The sequence below is a fragment of the Cricetulus griseus genome (genome assembly GCF_003668045.3).
Source record: "Cricetulus griseus strain 17A/GY chromosome 1 unlocalized genomic scaffold, alternate assembly CriGri-PICRH-1.0 chr1_0, whole genome shotgun sequence".
Classification (NCBI taxonomy): Eukaryota; Metazoa; Chordata; class Mammalia; order Rodentia; family Cricetidae; genus Cricetulus; species Cricetulus griseus.
Window position 1 is genome coordinate 224,807,927 of NW_023276806.1, and position 21,150 is coordinate 224,829,076.

The following is a 21,150-nucleotide window of genomic DNA, read 5'->3' on the forward strand; positions in this document are numbered from 1 at the left end:
ATATTTTTAACTAGAGACTAGATTGTCTCTTTAATGGGTTGCCACTTAATATCACTGTATTTGTTTCCTTTTACAGTTAGTTATTAATAAGGAATGACTCTTATCAATAAGCAGCAGACTATTTTACATGAAAAATTTTGTGATTACCTCACCAATTAAAGTCAGACAAAAGAAAAATTAAGTGTTAACTGAGTGGTTTTATTGCTTAACATATAGAAAATAACAAGACAGGACAGATTTATCTTCTCAGATTCCCCCAAGGATGTCATTGACATTATCTATGACACAGGCATTAGGGTTCTCTAAAAGGTGAAAAGGGCATTATCCAGTTAAGGGATGGAGGAAACTAAAAGTAACAGACAGGGTAGTTAGTTAATTTTTTTAATGTTATCAACCTAAAAGATAGATATCACAAGAGGTAAGAAACAAAATCATTCATGGGAAGATTTTAGAAGAAATACTATATGAATTAAATAAAAACATGATACATAATATAAATTATAAAACATAATATACACTATAAGTAGCTAAGAAAGAAATGAGTGAATGTAAATTATTGTGACTAACTGTAGAAACACATATATTTCACTTCTGCTTTTAGAGGGTAGTTCCTATGTGTAATGTGTGAAGAAAAGTGTTTCTAGCACTGTACAGTGCTGAGGAGAATTGATGGGGGTTTGTGGAGGACAAGGGAGTCAGGGAGGTTGAGGGAAGTGGGATTGACATGTATAACAAGCTTGTTCCTAATTTCAATAAAAAAGTAAAAAAAATCAAAGTAACAATTTAATGTTCTATTTTATAAGTGCATCAGAAGCAAATAACGAAATACATGAGTTTGAAAGATATAATTATTGATGTTGATAAACTTTGTACAAATGCATAAGGCACTCCATAAATTGAGGTAAATATATCTAAGAATTATTGAAAGTAAGATATATACAATGGATTATAGAAGGGATGATATATTTGACTACAGAGTAAGAAATTAAAAAACGCTGTACTGCTAACTTATTAACACATAATTTTACATTTTCTGAGAAAAAATTAAAATTAGAAAAAAGTGTAAAAAATACTCTAGAAGTACACTATATTTTTCATGTTTTTTTCTCACTGCAATTATCTTGTATCAGAGAACACAGAAGCAATCTTGAGAACTTACTACTTGAATGAAGAAAACGTTGAAAAAAATACTAAACAACAAAGCTGTATCTGGGGAATTATAGCATTCAATATTTAGAGTAGATAAGAACAAAAGCTGAAAAATGTTACTAAGAAAGGATAAGTCTAACAATCCAACAAGGGGAGCAAATAGTGTAAATAAAAGCAGAAAATAATAAGGTAAGCAAACAAAAGTCAAAGGGTTGGTCTGCCCAGACAATTGGTTTTTAGAAAACATGTACTAATGAAATTAAAACTAAAAAAGAACACATTCTGGTTACTTTGCTTTTTGAAATGCATTGCAAATATTTATCTTGACCACAGGTCACTAACTATAGTTCTTTCCCTTCAACAAAGAAGCTACTTTTTGTAGCAGATGAAGACTATTACAGAGGTCTACATCTGGTTAAAATGCAGAAAATAAGGGACCAGAGAATGCTCAACTCCAGGGGATATCTACAGTGCAAATATGTCAATCTTGGAAACATCATAGAAGAGGAGATGGAAAAGTCTCTTCCAAAGGTATCCCAAAAATTGTAAATAATTTAAGTGATGAGCTAATTACCACATTGTTTTCATCATTGTAATAATGCATTTTCCTCTGTGCAGTTCAGTTCTCTTCTGATGCTTGTTCTTTATTCTGTGCTTTTCCTTGCCCCTTACATTACATGTAAGTATAACACCAGTTAACACACAGCTGTTAACTCTAAACTCTTCAAATCAATAAGCCTGAATTGCATTATTTGTTAAGTATCTATAAAAAAGGAGGAACTGAATGAAAGTTGATTTCCTGATAAAACTTTTAGTGACTTTCATACCGAATTAGTGCATTTAGAAAATGTTTGTGAAGGTGTTGATCTTGAAATTGCAGAAAAAAAACACCATGGAATTTTTATATTTTTTGACATTCGAATTATCATTGTACCTCTACATTTCTCTACATATCTGAATCCAGAGTATATCATTCCAATACACATTTTATATTACCCTTCTAATTTTGAATAAAAATTACTTCAAAATCTGAAATTTTAAAACTAAAGATAAGTTTCTTGTTTTTGTGGTGCAGGATCTTAAGTACAGACTGACTGGTTGTTTCTAACTTTAGCTCTTACACAAGAGAGCCATTACACATTCCAGAGTGTGAAAGTTGAAGACTCTGTGAAATGGGGACAGATCTACCTGCCACTATGGTTTGTGTCCCCTGGCTAAAAACATGAATTGTTATCCTGTAGATGTATTCAGTTTACTTCTACTTCATATGAAAATGGAGAAAAACAGAGGGGAAAAGGGAAGAAGAAAAGTAATGAAGAAAGAATGAAGTGGAAGGAGAAATTATAAATCCTTCCATTGTTTCATGAATGCATTTTATAATTGGTATCTTACCATTTCTATCAAGTGTTGGTCACTTAAGATTGTTTATGAGACTTCCTCATACTAAAATGGAGATTACACAGGGACACGAAGACCTGGTACATCACAAACACCTTGATTAAAGCTTCTAATACTATTAACTATACTTACTAAAAGAAAAATCAGGAGAAAATGGCATTTGGCTGAATTAATTAGTTTTATATATTTCAAAATGAGAAATCTCCAGATTAATCATTATGCTTTTCACAATTCCAAATTTCTGTGTTATCATCAAGTATATGGAGTAGCACATTTTTTTAAAGTGTATTTTAAGCCCAGTGTGAATTGTCATGATGGTGATTATTTTTATTTCTGTAGGGGAAGCTGTAGCCACACCTACTTAGGGGCTGGCTACAGGTGTGCCTGACCATGCTTGTGAGGGCGTGGTCAGAGTGACGTAGTGTGACTGCTTTTTCACTTTCGGTTTCACTTTGGTACTTGCTGTACAGACTGCTACCACACCGGCTGGCTAGGTCGCTCTGTAAGTAAGGCTTTTCCCTATTAAATACCCTTGTATTTCTACCCGACTCCATATTGGTAATTTCCCACTGTTTATTTCTATTGATACTTTATAAAATGCTGTTTCTTCTTTTTCTTCTTTGTTTCTCTTTATTATTTGAAAATTGCTAGATTGCCTTGTTCTGCTCTTTCTTCCTGGACCTGTAGCATTTTCTTATTTCATTATATTAATGCACAGACATACAAACAAACAAACACACACATATATGAAAAATGGTGTTCTTTCAACAACCTAGTTTATTTGAAGTATGGAATAGCCATTACAATATTTTTGTAGAATCTTCTTAGCATGATAACTTGTGTTATTAAAATTTGGAATGTTTTGCTGGGTGTTGGTGGCACACGCCTTTAATCCCAGAACTCTGGAGTCAGTGTCAGGGGGATCTCTGTGAGTTTGAGGCCAGCCTGGTCTCCAGAGTGAGTGCCAGGATAGGCTCCAAAGCTACACAGAGAAACCCTGTCTTGAAAAATAAAAAAATGCAAAGTTTTAATAATTCTAAAGAGTTTAACTTTTTTTCCAATATTCAAGATTGATTTATCATTATTAAAACAATTGAAGTATTATATGCAATATATTTTGCTATCACTACAAGACATATATGACTATTTATTACATAGCACTTAAAAAGAAATGTCTCTAGTATAGAGTATTTAACTAAGTTCATATTAAATAACACTCTTTTGTAAAGGTGTCTGGCGTTCCTGTATACTTATCTAAAAGAAAATCAGACAAAATATTAAAATAAATGCAAATAGTTTAGGGTTACAACATTGAGAACTTGCTCCAGTGAACAGCTGAATGACTATGCAGGGGTAGATTGAGCTACAGAAAAGAGACATAACATTTTTATTGATTGCAATGCTGTGAGATGATTAATAGAAGTCCCAGATAATTCTTAGACAGACTTCTGACCCCATAAACTACTAAAGATAAGGGTCTGTATACAAGGATAGAATTTCAGTAAAAGAAATGATGTAAAGACTAACAACTTATATGCACCTACAAGAAAATTCAAAATACTTACAGATCTGTAGGAAACAAAGTCAAATCAAATGGTTAATCGGGGAAAATTTAAAATGCTTCTCTTGGTAATTGGTAAATTAGGCAGAGAAAATCACTTAGAATACAAAAGACTTTAATCATGCAATTAACTAATTTGGTGTAGTGAATAAATGCACATGATAGTCAAGAACAGAAGAATTTACCCCAAGCATGAAAGAACATTTATAAAAATTGACCACATACTGTGGTATGAAGCAAAGCTTAGCATGTTTCAAAGATTTATTATCACTTAGAAAGTACTCTCTTTGTACATAGTAAGTCAAATTAGTGATCAATTATCATGAGCACAAAAATACTTAGAGGATGACAATTTCTTAGGAGAGGGGCTAGAATGTGACTCTCTGTAGGTTTATAGCTCAAGAATTTCAGGGACACAATAATTAAGCAAATATTTAAGTAACATGGAGATAATCAAAAGATTTTAAAGAGATATCTTCTCCTATACCTGAAAATATGGTGCAATAACAGAAATATATCTCATGTGACAGTCATAGATTCAATAGTTATGGACTGACGTGCACAGCATACAGCTGGAGATTTTAATGAGAGACCTTATCAAAGCAGATCATGTAAGCTCTTCTAAAGGTCTTGAGCTTTGTCCTAATTGGACAGAGACTAGAGAAACTGAAAATGGAAGGAGGAATGTTGACTTGAAATTTAACAAGATATAACTTAGGCTTTGATAGGTTCAATTCACTTTGACTTTACATAATGAAGAGTCCCAAGGCAACAGATGTCATAAGTTAAGAGGCTAGAGAGGTGGCTCATAGTTAACGGCCTTGGTGTATAATCATGAGGACCAATATAGATCCCTAGAAGCCACATATAATCTAGGTACTTGTGGATGTTCACTGCTAATCCCAGAAGAGGAGGCATATATGAAATCCCTAGAAAAGGCAGGCTATACAGAGGGCTTCTGGGTTCAGTCATTACATAGCCCTAAATGGGATGTTTCCATCAAACACCACAGAAGAGGAGGCAGGAGTATAGGGCCAGAGAGGACAGAGGACACTAAGAAATCCAGGTCCTCTAAACCAACATGAGCAAAGCTCATATGAACTCACAGAGATGAAAACATACACCGGGCTAGTTGGGTCTGCTCCAGGTCCTCCACAAACACATTGTGGCTTCTAGTTAAGAGTTTTAGTGTGCAGCCAAGTAGGTCTCCAACTCTTGTGCCTTCTCTTGGGCTCTTCTGTTGTTTGCTTTGACACATTTTGATGTGATAGTTTTTTATCTTGTATTTTATTTTGTTATATTTTTAAAATCAATTAATTAATTAGTTGATGAAAACTGAAACTCTCGATAAAGCTTAACAACTATACTGTCACTTACACCTGCTAGAAGAGGGAAAATCATTTTTCTCCAATTCACTGACACTGAATATATTAAACACTCTAGGACAGGCCTCATATTAAGGAGCATTTGACCAACATGCAATGGACTCTACAGGTTTGGGGATTTTTTTGTGTGTGTGCATTTATGGGCTTATAGTTTTGTTTTGTGTGTTTGTGTGTGTTGCAATTTTTTATTTCTTTGTTTTCAGGTGAGGTTGTTATTTGGGGTCTTTGTGGTTTGTTTTATTTTTTCTTAGAAAGTACTTAAAGTGTGTGGATTAATATCAAGATCTTCAGTTTGATTCCATTGGTATACCTGTCTGTTTTAGTATCAACACCTAGCTGTTTTCATTACTATAGCTTTATAGTAGAGCTTCAATTCAGGGATGGTGATGCCTGCAGAAGTTCCTTTATTGCATAGTATTGTTTTGGCTATCCTGAGTCTTTTGCTTGCCCATATAAAGTTGAATATTATTCTTTCAAGGTCTTTGAAGAATTGTGCTGGGATTTTGATGGGGATTGCATTGAATCATTTGATTGCATTTGGTAAGATTGCCATTTTTACTACTTTAATCTTACCTATCCAAGAGCATAGGAGATCTTTCCATTTTCTGATATCTTCTTTAATTTCTTTCTTTAAAGACTTAAAGTTCTTGTCATACACATCTTTCACTTGTTTGTTTAGGGTTACCCCAAAATATTTTATGTTGTTTGTGGCTATTATAAGGGTAATATTTCTCTGATTTCTTTCTCAGTCCATTTACCTTCTGTATATAGTAGGGCTACTGATTTTTTGAGTTAATCTTGTATCCTGCCACTTTGCTGAAGGTGTTTATCAGCTGTATGGGTTCCCTGGTAGAGTATTTTGGGTCACTTATGTAAACTATCGTATCATCTGCAAATACTGAATGTTTGACTTCTTCCTTTCCAATTTGTATCCCCCTTGATCTTGTTTTGTATTCTTATTGCTCTAGCTAGAACTTCAAGTACAATATTGAAGGGACATGTAGAGATTGGACAATATTGTGTTGTTCCTGGTTTTAGAGGAACCACATTGAGTTTCTCTCCATTTAGTTTGATACTGGCTGTTGGGTTGCTGTATATTGTCTTTATTATGTTTAATTATGTTCCTATTATCCCTGATCTCTCCAAGACCTTTCTCAGGAAGTGGTGATGCATTTTGTCAAAGGCCTTTTCAGCATCTTGTTAGATGATCATGTAGTTTTTCTTTTTCAGTTTGCTTATATTGTGGATTACACTGACAGATTTTCATATGTTGAGCCATCCCTACATCCCTGGGATGAAGCCTACTTGATCACGGTGGATGATTTTTCTTATGTGTTCTTGGATTTGACTTGTCAGTTTATAATCCACAATCCCAGAGAAGCTAAGAAACAAGGAGGACCTTAAGAGATACATACATGGTCCCCTGGAGAAGTGGCAGGAGACAAGATCTGCTCAGCAAATTAGGAGCATGGGGGAAGGGTGGAGGGAGGGAGAAAAAAAGAGAAGGAAAGAAGGGAAGGGGGAGGAGAACATGAGGGATCAGGAAGATGGAGTCTTCAGAAGAATGGAGGAGAGCAAGAAAAAGATACCTCAATAGAGGGATGCATTATAGGTTTAAAGAGAAATCTGACACTAGAGAAATGTCCAGGTATCCATAAGGATGACCCCAACTAAGAATCTAAGCAATTGTGGAGAGGCTACCTTAAATGCCCTTCCCCGATAATGGTATGATGACTAGCTTAAATGCCATCCTAGAGTCTTCACTCAGTAGCTGATGGAAGCAAAAGCAGAGATCCACAGCTAAGCACTGAGCTGAATTCCTGGAAACCAGTTGTGGAGAGGGAGGAATGATGAGCAAAAGGTTAAGACCAGGCTGGGGAAACTCAGAGAAACAGCTGACCTGAACAAGGGGGAGCTGGTGGATCTCAGTCAGACAGCTGGACAACCAGCATAAGACTGAACCAGGCCCCTTAATGTGAGTGACAGTTGGGAGGCCTGGGAAATCTATGGAGCCTCTGGCAGTGGAACCAGTATTTATCCCTAGTACACGAATCGGCTTTGGGAGCCCATTCCCTATGGAGGTGTACTCTCTCCTCCTAGAGACATGGGGGAGGGCCTAGGCCCTTCCTCAAATGATGTGATAGACTTTGATGATCCCCCATGGAAGGTCTCACCATCCCTGGGCATTAGATAGGGGGTAGAATGGGGGTGGGTGGGGTGCCTGGCAGAACGGAAGGGAGAGGTTACTTGGATTGGTATGTAAAATAAGATTGTTTTTAATTTAAATAAAAATTCATAATACATAAATAAATAAATAAATGCAGAAAAAGGAAGTGGATAGGGAAGGGAGAAGGCATGGAAGGAGAGTGGATAAGGAGAAGGATATGATCTAAATATGTTTAAATTTAAAACTGTTTTAAATAATGAAATATAAAAACAAGTAATTTAAAAAACACTTAAGTTAAAATTGAATCTTGTAATAAATATTAGGGATTTTACCTGGGATACATTTTTGGATGTATATTCTATATTCAAATTAATGTATTGATTTGGAAGTTGGAAGTGGGGGAATGGAATTAAGGAGATAGCTTTAGATAGATATAATTTCGGGAGAGAAAAGTAAGACAAACATATTGACATTTGCTGAAATTGATGAGAAAAATCAAGAAATTATTATAGAGACAGATAAAAACATCAAAGTGTTGACTCCTAAAGGAAGTAAATACTAAGAGTCCAGCATAAGAATACATAAAACTATGAAATTATGACTAAAAGTTAATAAATTATATTAAAGAGTATAATCAAACACACATGATAAGTCTTAATAATTTGTCCATTTTTAAAAATGATACAATCAAATGTATTTGTTGTAAGGGTTCAATTAGTCATATTTTTTTTAATTAAAGAAAATAACACTACAGGTCAAGATACTCAGTTCTATACACACATCAAGGGAAGAACATACCATCTAAGGAAAATAAAATTAAAATTAAACTGTACACAAGAGAGGCTAGGCAGCTTGGGTTAGCGCTCTTTGCCTGAGACTGATTTTGAGTAGGTTTCTTGTGAATATTTTTAAAGCTCTTAGTTTATTTTTCAAAGGTCAGCAGTACATGTATTCAAAGAACTATCAATGTTGGGTTTTCCTGCCAGGCTCTGGATAGAGAGTACTTTGGTCCTGGCATTATATGGCGCAGGCCACTTATCCCTAGTAATGTCTTATCAGATGTTAACCTCAACTCTCTACATGTCAGTGGTGGCATATCTGAGGAACTTCACTGTGGTTGCTTTAAAATGGTTGCCACTGGGGAACTACAGAGAGTTTAATCCCTCCACACTCATACACCATGACAGTTGCTCCATCTACTTGGAATAGTTGACTAATTCAGAAAAGTAGAAATAATTTTATCACCAGACATCCTGAGAGCCATCAGCTCCTGATGTAGCCTGTTGGTTGGCTCTCCAGATAAACCCTTTCCCCAAAAAACAAAAAAGATTATGGTGTACAATATGTTTGTATATGTTTCATGTGTTATGCACATGATAATCAATAAAAGATATAAATATTTTCTCCATGAAATTTTAGTATATCAATCAGTGCACTCATTAAAAAATAAAAGTAATACCAAATATAATAAAAATAAAATATGAAAAAAAATTTAAAAATATTGCAGTCAAGACTGGATTTTGTAGTCAATATCAGGGATTTTTCCTTGGACACATTAGTTTTGTATCTATGTTGGTTATTTAAGTTAAAATACTGAATAGTCAGTTGTCAGGAGGGGGTGGAATAAAGGAGAGAAGCTTTGTGGAGACATCAATTTTGGGGATAAAAGTAAGAAAAATGAATTTAAACCTGGGAAGACAGATGATAAAACCAAGAGTCTATGTATGCAGACAGGAAAAGACTCCCACCCAAAACTTTACTCTTAAGGGAAGTCAGTACTGAAGTCCAGCATAGAAAGAATGTACAGAGCTAGTAAATTAAAACTACAAGTGAATAAATCAAATTATAGAGCACAGTCATACACATGATACACTCAAATAATTTGTCCAGTAATATTAAATTGAAGAACGGATGCTGTATTCACTAAATTGAAGATTATTGGAAATTTTAAAGACCTCAGATAAATGGTATTTTTATGTTAAAGCTGGATTGAAATATTCTTTTTTTCTTTAAATTAGAAACAGGCTTCTTTTACATGTCAATCTTAGTTCTCTCTCCCCCCTCTCCTCCCCTGCCACCCACCGACCCCCTATCCCAACGTCTTTGTGCTCCCCAGGAGGATGAGGTCTTCCATGAGGGATCAGATTGAAATATTCTTAACTGACATAAAAAGGTATTAGAAATGGAGACTGAAGACAAATTTTAAAGACGACAAGGAATCAGAAAATAGGTCAATAACTCCACAGATGTATTTTATGACACACATTGTGTGTGTGTGTGTGTGTGTGTGTGTGAGAGAGAGAGAGAGAGAGAGAGAGAGAGAGAGAGAGAGAGAGAGAGAGAGAGAGAGAGAGAGAGATTCTCTTTAGAGTCAGGCCTTTCAGTCCACCATGTGGCTTCTGGGGCTGTAACTCAGGTCATCAGGCTTGGGCACAAGTGACCCTTCCAGCCAGGTCATCTTGTTGGCCATGTGTGTGGTTTTTAATGTACTATTGGATTAGGTGTGCTCATGATTTGCTGAGGGTATCTACTGCAACACTCATCAGTGATTATAAGATGCAGTTTAATATTATTTATAATGTCTTTGTCGTGTGTGAAAACTAGGGCAATAGAAAAAGAGAGCTTTTAGTTATTTACTCTTTAATTCTTTGAGTCAAAAGATGCATTGATATAAATTTTTCATGTATTTGATATAATTTATCACTGAAACTATTTGATCTGCAGTCCTCAATTTTGGGGATGTTTTTGACTACTTATCTCCTCTCTTTATGCTTCACTTAAGGACTCCTGTCTCTCTTTGATGCAGTCCTTACAGACTATGTATGTATTAATGCATAGATTAATTTTGGACTGTGAATCTGATAGTAAGTTTTTCATAATTTTCCTGTTGTCTTATTTCTGACTCATCAATTGCAATGTCTCTTCATCTTTTTCTGGTTTTATTTATTTGAAATATTTGTATAATTTTAATTTATTTTTTAGTCTTTGGTGGTTTCACACACATAACATGACTAATTTACACATTTCACTCCTTCTCACACATTATACTCTCATCTTTCTTACTTTGTAGACCTTTTTTTTTTTTTTTTTTTTTTTTTTTTTGGTGTTTTGAGACAGGGTTTCTTTGGAGTCTGTCCTGGCACTTGCCTTGGGGACTAGGCTGGCCTCGAACTCACAGAGATCCATCTGCCTCTGCCTTCCGATTGCTGGGATAAAAGGCGTTCACCTCCACCGCCTAGCCATTGTGTAGACATTTTATTTAGCTGAACTTCTTTTTCTAAAGGCCCGTATCTTAGTTTTGTCAGCTTTGCGTGTATGTTTTGGCTTTTCTATTGTTTCTCCCCTAATATGTATGAATTCCTATTATGAACTAACTTTGAGCTAAGTTTGTTCTTTTTCTAGCACCTTGAGTATAATCGTGGGTATGTGGAGACTTTTAATGTGACTAAAAATGATGCTAATACCAAAGTTCCCTATCAGGACTGTTCCCAGCTTCTCTTGTCTTCTTGGGTGCTGAGTCCTCATTTGTTCTTTTGATTGGTGTATTAAAAAACAAACAAAAAAACAAAAAACACAACGACTTAACACTCAATTCAATGATTATCTCAATATATGCTATTTAATTTTTAATGAACGTTAATTTAAAGTTTTTATACACTTTTTCGTTTATCTCCAATTAGTTCTACCATGCTTCCTTCTCCTGGGATTAAAAAGACAGTTGGGACCCTTTCATCCTGCTTTGAAGTGTTGTGGCATTTTTTAAAAAGACATTGTTAGTTCAAGGATCTATCTTGGAGAATTTTATCAGCATTTGCACAGAAGGTACCTTCAGTTGTTGCAACTTTAAAGCATTATTGACATGGATGGGTGCACTAGTGCCATTAGCTCAATTGTTTCCTTCTTGGTATTTGTTATTTTCTCCAAGTTTGCAATCTTACTTTTGTTGCCTGTGAAATATATGAGTTTTTTCATCTTGTATCTCTTTGGGTTTTCTTTTGTTTCCTAACGCTACTTGTACAACTAATACAATTACCAAAGATTGCTTTGCGTTGATAATGAATTAAATTTTTAAAAAATTATATTTCCATGTCTACTCTATTCTACTGATGTTTGAACTTCTTTATTTTCTATATTCATTAATAACTTTTATCATTTTACTCACTCTGTATAGATTTTCTTTAAAACTGTATGCTGTAATATGAAGTGATTGTTCTACTCGTATTAATGCATTACATTTTCTGTATTTACTCTAACAAAAATCATGATATTATGTTTTTTTTATGTTCAGGTAATCATAGCATCATTTCCCTTCAACATGTTTTAACATTTATTTTTTTGGTGTTTACCTTGAGATTATCTTTTTGTTTTGTTTTGTTTTTTTTGTTTGTTTGTTTTGTTTTTTGAGACAGGGTTTCTCTGTGTAGCTTTGAAGCCTATCATGGAACTTGCTCTGTAGAGTAGGCTGGCCTTGAACTCACAGAGATCAGCTTGCCTCTGCCTCCCAAATGCTGGGCTAAAGGTGTGCGCCACCAACGCCTAGCGAGATTATCTTTTAACAATATTCATGCATTTGTTTTTTACAAAGTCCGTGTCTCTATCTCACTTTTAAGGAATTATTTTTATTTAAAATGCGATTTTGTTTGTTAGATTAGTTTTCTTCATTACCCTGTATAAATCCTTCAACTGTTTCACGGTCTTCAGTTCTCCATTTTGAAACATGATGGTGGTCGTATGATGATTTACTTGTGTGTGACATCTTTTTCCTTTTAAACATTCCCTGAGTCTTTAATTTCAATGTGTCTTGATGTATGGCTCTTGGTATTCAAGTTTTTTTTGGGGGGGGGCTTTGTTCTTTTTGTATATTCATGCCCGTTTTATGTCATTTTCTAGGAAATATTGTTAGATGATACTTTGGCATTTTCTGACTCTCATCTTTACAGTTGTATCACGTATTACTTTACTGGTATGATATACACATTACATACACAGTGCTTCTTACTGTGTAATGTCCAATGACTTGCCTTCAGTTTGCTGATACTTTCATCTGCTTCTTGGTTTGCTATTAAAATATTCTATCAAAGTATTTACTTTTACCACTGCATTTTTCAGATCTGGAATACTCGACCATTTCTTTTCATATATTTATCATAGACTCTTAAATTTATTCTTAAGATGCATTTATGATTTACTATTTTATGTCTAGCACACTGGGCTTTAATTATTTAAGGTTGTTTACAAGAAAGTAATGAATCTCTATTTCTTTTAAATTTTTTCTTTATTTTTCCAAGAAATTACTTTTTATTAGTTCAAATTATAAACAAGCCTGCTTCACATGTCAATCCCTCCTCCCTCTCCCTCCCCTCCTCCCCCACTCCCCACCAACCTCCAACTCCAGCTCTCCTCCACTCCCCAGCGAGGGTAAGGCCTTCCATGGGGTATAGCCAAAGTCTGTCATATCATCCTGGGCAGGGCCTAGGCCCTCCCCATGTGTCCAGGCTAAGAGAGCATCCCTCTCTCTGGTGTGGTCTCCCAAAGTCCTTTCTTACACCAAGGATAAATACTGATCTACTACCTGAGGCCCCATAGAGTGCAGAGGCCTCCTCATGGACATCCACATTCAGGGATCTGGATCAGTCCCATGCTGGCCTCCTAAACATTAGTCTGGGGTCCATGAGCTCCCCCTTGTTCAGGTCAGCTGTTTGTGGGTTTCACCAGCCTGGTCTTGATCTCTTTGCTCATCACTCCTCCCTCTCAGCAACTGGGTTCCAGATTTCAGTTTAGTGTTTAGCTGTGTGTGTCTGCCTCTGCTTCCAAAAGCCACTGGATGAAGGCTCTAGAATGGCATATAAGGCAATCATCAGTCTCATTATAGGGGAAGGGCACTTAGGGCAGCCTCTCCACTATTGCTTAGATTGCCAGTTGGTGCCGTCCTTGTAGATCTCTGGACATCTCCCTAGCGCCAGATCTCTCCTGGAACCTGCAATGGCTTCCTATATTATGGTATCTCTCATCAAAAAATTTTATTATATTCATTTTTTACATGTTTGACTATTCATCTGTGTACCACATTTATGCAGTGTGTACAGAGGTTAGAAGATAGTGCCAGATTCCCTAGAACTGAAGTGACAGATGATTGTTAGTAATGGAGCTCTAACTACTGAGCCATCTCTAGCCCCAGAACACATACTTTGATCATATTCACTACCCTTCTTCAACTCCTTGATTCATCTTCCCTTCCCTCCTCAAGCAACTTCATGCCCACTCCTTTACCCCACTCACTAAAAGTAAGTTGTTCTGCCCCTATACTCTTTTCTGTGGTCTCCCACTGGAGTGTCGTCAATTACTATGGGCCAACACCCTTCAACTAAAGGCTCCTTCCTTCTCCCAGTAGTTATTAATTTCTAACAGCTCCTCAGCTAAAGATTGAACTTTATGCCTGCCTCCTTTCTTCATGCTAAAATTAGCTTGTCTGAGCTTAAACAGATCTTGTGTACTGACATCTCAACTACTGTGAATCTGTATATACAACTATCCTGCTGTGTCTGGAAAACTCTCTTTGCAGTTACGCATGCACCACCTCTATCTTTTACAGCACTTCTGACCCCCTTTCCTCAATGATCCCTGATTACTGGGAGAAGGAATGTGCTCCAAATGCTCTGACTAGTGCTGGGTATTCTCAAGTTCCTTACTCTCTACACTAAAAATTGCAAACAAAATAAATCATCAGGATTCAGTTTAATACAATGCTCATTTTGCCAAGTAATACATATTTGTTCCAAATTAGAGATTATGACCTATCTATTGCCACATTTTTGGACAAAATATTGGTATCTGATAGGGTTTAAAACTTGTGAATCAGACCTTTAATCCAATCAAATTCTGGTAGTGCCCTCATCACCCTTGTGTGTGTAGCTGCACTGAGATAGCAATGGCAGGATGGGCATGAGAGGAGATCAGATTGAGAAAGGTAGATTTATTTCTGGTTACCTTTCTCAATCTGATCTCTCATATGTATCACCGTAACTTTAGTAAAATCTTTACACCACTGACACAGTGCATTGAATTATACAACATTCCCATGGCCTTCTCCATAGGGAAACAAATATTTCCAAGTTTATTCTATGGAGAAGGTACTGTTCAGTATTTAAACAGCAAAATTAACCACTAATCTTTCAATACATGTTATCATGATAAGTATTAATCCCTCTGATTTTTTTGTTATTATGACTCAGGGTTTTGTATAGTTCAGCTCAGGGTTGAATGTACTGCAGAGTCAATTATAACCTGAAACCCCTGACTTTCCTGTCTCTGCTTTCCCAAATGCACAACTGTCAGGCATATCCTGCCAATCCCAGCTTCCATCCATGGCCTTTGTAAACTAGTTTTCAATATTAAACACTTACTAAAACTTTTACTTCTGTTGAATTTTGTACGAATTAAAATACTACTACTTTGTTCTTCTTGGTTACAAGTCATAACTGAAAACCTAAATAAATAACACATTTTTGCCAAACACTCATTATAATTACTAAGAGAGTTTCAGAAATGTTGAGGTGATGTAGAATTGGAAGCTGTCCTAAACACAAACACAAACATTTCCAAGTAAACCATGAGGGCTTCAAAACCAAGAATTTCATATTTTATGAGAATATGAAAGGGAAGTCATACATATATCTCAACAATTTGGCTGCCTAAAGAAGACCTGCATAATGTTAATTGACCTGGAAACAAAGTTGGGGGTGTTATCTCACCAATTTGGTGTATTGTATAAATAACTCTTTTGATCTTATGGAGTAGTGTTAGGTAACTTGCTGATTTACTATGTGATGAATGAGATGATATGAGTCTGAGTGTAGTGAAATATGCTTCCTTGGCTGTTTCAGATGTCCAATACTGGCACTGGCTCAACTTTCCACTCACTACCTGTGTACTTATCTACCAGGAGGATAAAGCAGTAATAGAGTCTTATTACTAACCAGGACGCAAAATGTATTTCTCTTTGCCATTTCTGTGACTGTCCTAGCATTTTACAATGATTGCCCAGAGCAAAGAGAAAAAGTTAGAATATAAGAGAGACGAAGTAAAACATAAATAACAAGGTATAAATGGATATTTTTATAAAAGTTATTCAATATAACTCTTTTCCTCTGGATAATGATCTATTGAGAGGATATTTTAAATTACAATTTCATAGAATTACAAGTCTGAAAGATAAAAGGCAAAGTAGAACAATAATCTCTTGCAAACCACAGCTTCCAGGCAGGAGATGTATTATACAACCAGTCCACACACTTGTTAATAACATCTTCTAAGATTACAAAGAAGAAAATTAATGTCAAATCCAATTTTTGACCTCTGATATAGAAACACATTAGACTATCTTAATATGTTACAATATAATGTAAACCTTAAATCATTGTACTCATTTCAAATACTTAATGGATGAAATGTCAAATAAATATTGGTATATGGTGACCAGTGACACCATGGAGATTTGTCAGAGAGATAAGGACAGGAAAGAGGATATATATATATATATATATATATATATATATATATATATATATATATTCAGTTATTTTTTATGAGGAGAAATCTCTGCTTGATGACTTTAGTGATTTTGAAGGTAGAAAATGATATTTTGGCCAACATCAAAATCTTATGTAGATCTGGGAACCATCTACAATAGTTAGCATCTCAATGTTGTTCAAAGATTACATGACTTATTGAAGGTATCATTTGTGTGTTAGCAGAGATGCAAAATTACTTTGTAAATAGGGTTTGAAAAATATCTCACAGAAAATAAAAAGAGAAAAGTAATCTGTGCCTTGAAATAAGAAAATCAAAGTGTTTCCCAATTTTTCTGTGGCTATAATAAAACACTCTGACATAAACAGTTCAAAGGGCAATGAACACATTCTAGCTCACAGGTCCAGGTTACAATGCATCACGACATTGTAGAAATCACAGCAGGAAGAGCATGAGGTGGCTGATCACTTTGTATCCACTATCAACAAGCAGAGAGTGACTGGCCTTTGTGCTAAGCTCGCAGCATAAAAAATGATGCTTCTCACAGTAGGCAGGACATTCCACCTCTATTAACCTAATGAAAACACTATCCCATGGCTGTTTTCAGAGGTGCTTTCTCTATGGGATTTTAAATCTCATTGTATTGACAATCTAATTTAACCATCATACAGGATGCCTTTTCCTTTCTTCTTTGTATTATTCCCATAATCCCTGTTACATTCAACTGAAAAAAAATTCCTGGTTTCAGTTACATGCCAAGTACAGGTGTAATACAATTTTACCTGGGTATGGCAGTGCCTTGCATAAAAGGTGAGACTTCATAGGAATATCTAAAACTGACAATGTAACTATAGCACTATAGATAGGAGATCCAAATGCAGTCATGGTTCTGGTGAAGATCAGGCAGGGACATGAGACAAGAAATATTATTGAGAGAGTAAAGATGGATTCCCATCAATAATTTCCCTGACCATCTTTATAAACAAAACCTGAAATAGAAATAAATATCTATTTCAAAATAGTACAGTCACATGGAAAGCAATAAAGAGAATTCATATAGTAAACATGTATGACAGGAAAGAGTAAGTTTTCAATAAGATGACAGCTGCTATTACTTTTGTAGTTTATTTCCATTGTTTGTGTTATAATAATAACTTGAAACCTAGCATCCTATATGAAATTGAGAATAAATAACTGAACCCTGGAGGTGAAATGAAATGTACATGTTCAACTGGCAATCATTATTGTAAATACATGGCTGAAAGCACAAGATTAGACAAAAATCTTCACAAAATCTTAGTGTTTAGCTGTTTGTGTAAAAAAAAAGCAGAGTTTTTTTAAACTCTGAAATTTAAACATTCTATGTTAAACAAATAAACACTAGAGCTGGCTGGGATCAAAGGGTGAGTCTTTAGGAACAGAGAGAGTGTCACATCCTTGTCCATGCCTGAATAAATAAATTGCAGGCTTCAAAGCATTCTCTGAGAAGCAGAGTATGCTGGCTTCAGGCCAAAATAAAAAAAATATGCAAAGCTTTCCTTCAGTGGCTGGCTGTTCAAATGCATGCCAGGAGTGGAGGGGGGGGATTATAGAATATGTCCCAAAAAATCATTCCGGGTTTGCAAACCTGAGGTGCATTGTGCCATGTTCTATTCTGTCTGTCATATATTTTCATAAAGGTGAACTGAAGCTAAATGAATTTTTAAAATTGGCTTAAAAGAGCATGGAAGTCAAAAAAGAGCAAGCAGCAAGGCATTCAAGGTGTATAAAGAGTTTTATAAGAGTCTAGGCTTTGCCAGGGACAGTTGACACTGTTTATTGCTATACGAGATTCAGATTTCTGTAGGAGATGCTGACACAATACATACTCTGCTGGTGACAGGCTTATAAGTCATTGCTCAACCCTGAGATTGGGATAGAGTCTAAGCATAGTCTAAAAGATAATATTCCTACATTACTGACATACAAATTTCCTTTCCTGAGGTACACAAATAGTGTGCTTCTTCCAGACTTAACAAATCACCTCCACCAACATGAAAACCATAACTGCTTACTCATTGTCATAAAACACATTGGTTCAGATATCCTTTAATTGATTTCCAATTATTGGCCCACATAATTTGCTATTATCCTCCTGGTTTTACAGCTGAAGAACCTAAAGTAGAAGCAGTCACAGACCTCTGAATTCACACAGGAAATTCTTGACTATAGGTAGTAACATATTGGTCCTTTGGATATTGATCCTTTGGGCCATGAATTTTTTTTTTTTACTCACCTGGTTAATCAGAACATGTAATATGTCATGTGACACACGTCTCTGAGTTATTAAGGTGTCTTTATTGTTGTTGTTGTTTTGGTTTGTTTGCTTAAGGACAGTCATATAACCCACAGTAACCTTCAACTTTCTGTAACTAAGGATGACTTTGAACTGTGGTCCTCCTGACTCCATCTCCAGAGTACTAGAATTACAAGCACAAAGGTTTTCACAAATATCATTCTGGGCTGTGTCTTGGGAAATCCAAACAGTAGCAGAAATGAACCCACAGTTGTATAATTATTAGAACTAAAAAGACGCCTTATTTTGACCTATTGAGAGCTCCCAAACCATATATATCCCGCTGTTATACTATGCAGGATCTGAGTTGATTCAATACTCACAGAGTTGTCTTATTTTCATCTTCTTTATTTGAATATTTTTCAAGAATCTCAGGTTAAAAATTTAAATGAAAATGTGCAGGTCATCATGCTCATCCCCCTTTGGGCTGGAAATGACCTGTATATTCCCGCTTAGCTCACATGAGCAAACACTTATGAGAACTCTACTTCCAAGTACAGAAAGTTTCTCTTCAATAACAGGGATGTTCAAAGACTTCCTGCTGATGCCTTCAGCCACAAATAGCACCAAACCCTGTATGTGCTTCACATTAGCTTCACATGCATAGAGAGATCTAATGTTTTCCCACCTCATTCCACCACTTACCATATTCTGTGCCCTTAGCTTTAACAGTTTGATCAAAAGCAAAATTAGACTAAGAGAACGTACCTTCTGCAATGTTTTACAGAAGATGTTTCCATAAAATTGACTTCAGATGCCTCAGCATTTTTTCTTTATTCTCATTGTAAAAATCTTGACCTTTTCACAAGCTGTCAATGTTTTATTTTACATCTCCTGTTTTGTTTTTTTGTTTTTTTTTAAGATGGACAGCATTACTACTCTTTCATCTTGGAACCATCAGGAATAATGTCCACCATTTGAGCATAATGGTGAAATGTTTGATCTTAGGTAGCTGCTAAGAGGCTGATGGGCAAGTAATGTATATAGCATGGATACGCTAATAAAGGAAGAATTGAATCGCATGTACTGCCTTGTTTGAGCCGACTGGGAGGTGATTCATCATATGGAAATTTCTCATCAAATAATTTTAAGTTGTTGATACACATAGACAAATGAAGGGGGAGTAGTTTAGACACACAATTGGCTATTATCTTTTTTAAGAAGGGCTTCTGAGAGCTTCCCCTGGTTTTATGATTTCAATGAGAGCTTACTTATATACTTTAGAGTATTCCTGTTTGATGAATTCCTATGCATAAACAATAATATGTTTTACTGTACATTTAGAACCCAAGCCTCTTTTCTTTCTTTTAAACTTTACTCTAAAAATCCAGGGTTTCTTCACTCCTGCAGGCCTCTTTGCCTTGTAAATTCATGCATAGCTAGAAATCCATGTTCTCAAATCAGAGAATACAATTCAGCATGTATCTTCCTTCCTGCAAAATAATATTGTATTTATATATTTTCTTTCTGGGTTTCTGGCATTGTGCTAGTTGAGACAGATGGAGTTATGATTATTTATAGTCTATCTGTAAAGCAAGACAGTAAACCCCTTATAGTTTTTTAAAAAATGTATTTATCTTCTCATCTTGCATTTAGCTCCACAACTATGAAAATTAGTAAACCTTTTTTAATAACTAAGAAGCAAAATGAATTATTTGCAAAGTCCTAATACTATATTAGAGAGAAAATGTCAGTCAAGCAAAGTAAAACATACTAATTCCAGAATCATTTAGATTCTCCTAAAATCCATTTGTTCCTGATTCTGAAAGTGAAACATAATTCCATTAGTGAACTTACCATAGGTGATTTATTTTGGGTTATTTAATTGGTGGACTACATTAGTCATAACTATAAATCTACCTTTCTTATCCACAGGTTGCAATTCTGGTCCTAAGTTGAATGGCTGAAATGTAGGCAGGTATTGTTTATACTGTCAAAGTCTCTGTGAGTCTATAAGTGCAGCAGTTCCTTTGTTTCTGGAAAATACTGTTTCCTTAGAGATGTCCAACATCTCTTGTTTTTTCTAATCTTTCTATCTTCTCTTCTACATAAACCTTTGGCTTTTGGGGGAGAGGTTTAATAATGACCGAGTTTATGCTAAAGTGTTCCATGCTCCATGCTCTCTCACTTCTCTGCACATTGTCCAGTTTGGATCTTGTGTCGATTGCCACCTATTGCAAGAAGAAATTTCTCTGTTGAAGGTTGAGTGATGCCCAATTTATGAGTATAGATACACAAGACCCAGCTATACCACTCTAGAGAATATATTCAAAGAACTCTATCTTATTACAGAGATATCTGCTCATCTTTCCAGATCCGCACACTTCCATGTTCTTTCTCAGGTAGAAACAGCAACCAAAAGCAAAAAAAAAAAAAAAAAAAAAAAAAAAAAAAAAAAAAAAAAAAAACTCACAAAATGAGGGGGGAAACATAAAAGTGCACACAACTTGGGGCAAGTTATCCTGTCATGCTAAACCTTCCTTGTAAGATACAAAGAAATAAAAGCTTTAGTCTAACTTCATAGTAACTACGCTATTTCCAAGGGACAATGAATAAACACTTCAAAGTTTGGATAAGCCCCAAAAGCACACAAAACTGTTAGTTTACAAACCACATGTAATGAATT

General features: G+C 35.4%; 1 long non-coding RNA gene across 1 annotated transcript; it reads left to right on the forward strand.

Annotated features, from left to right (window-relative positions):
* The first annotated feature begins 5,983 nt into the window (after window positions 1-5,983).
* On the forward strand, window positions 5,984-20,870 carry LOC103160903. The gene is made up of 3 exons (XR_004772019.1): window positions 5,984-6,033; window positions 19,387-19,575; window positions 20,400-20,870. It is a non-coding gene; the product is annotated as an uncharacterized LOC103160903 (long non-coding RNA).
* Window positions 20,871-21,150: the final 280 nt, after the last annotated feature.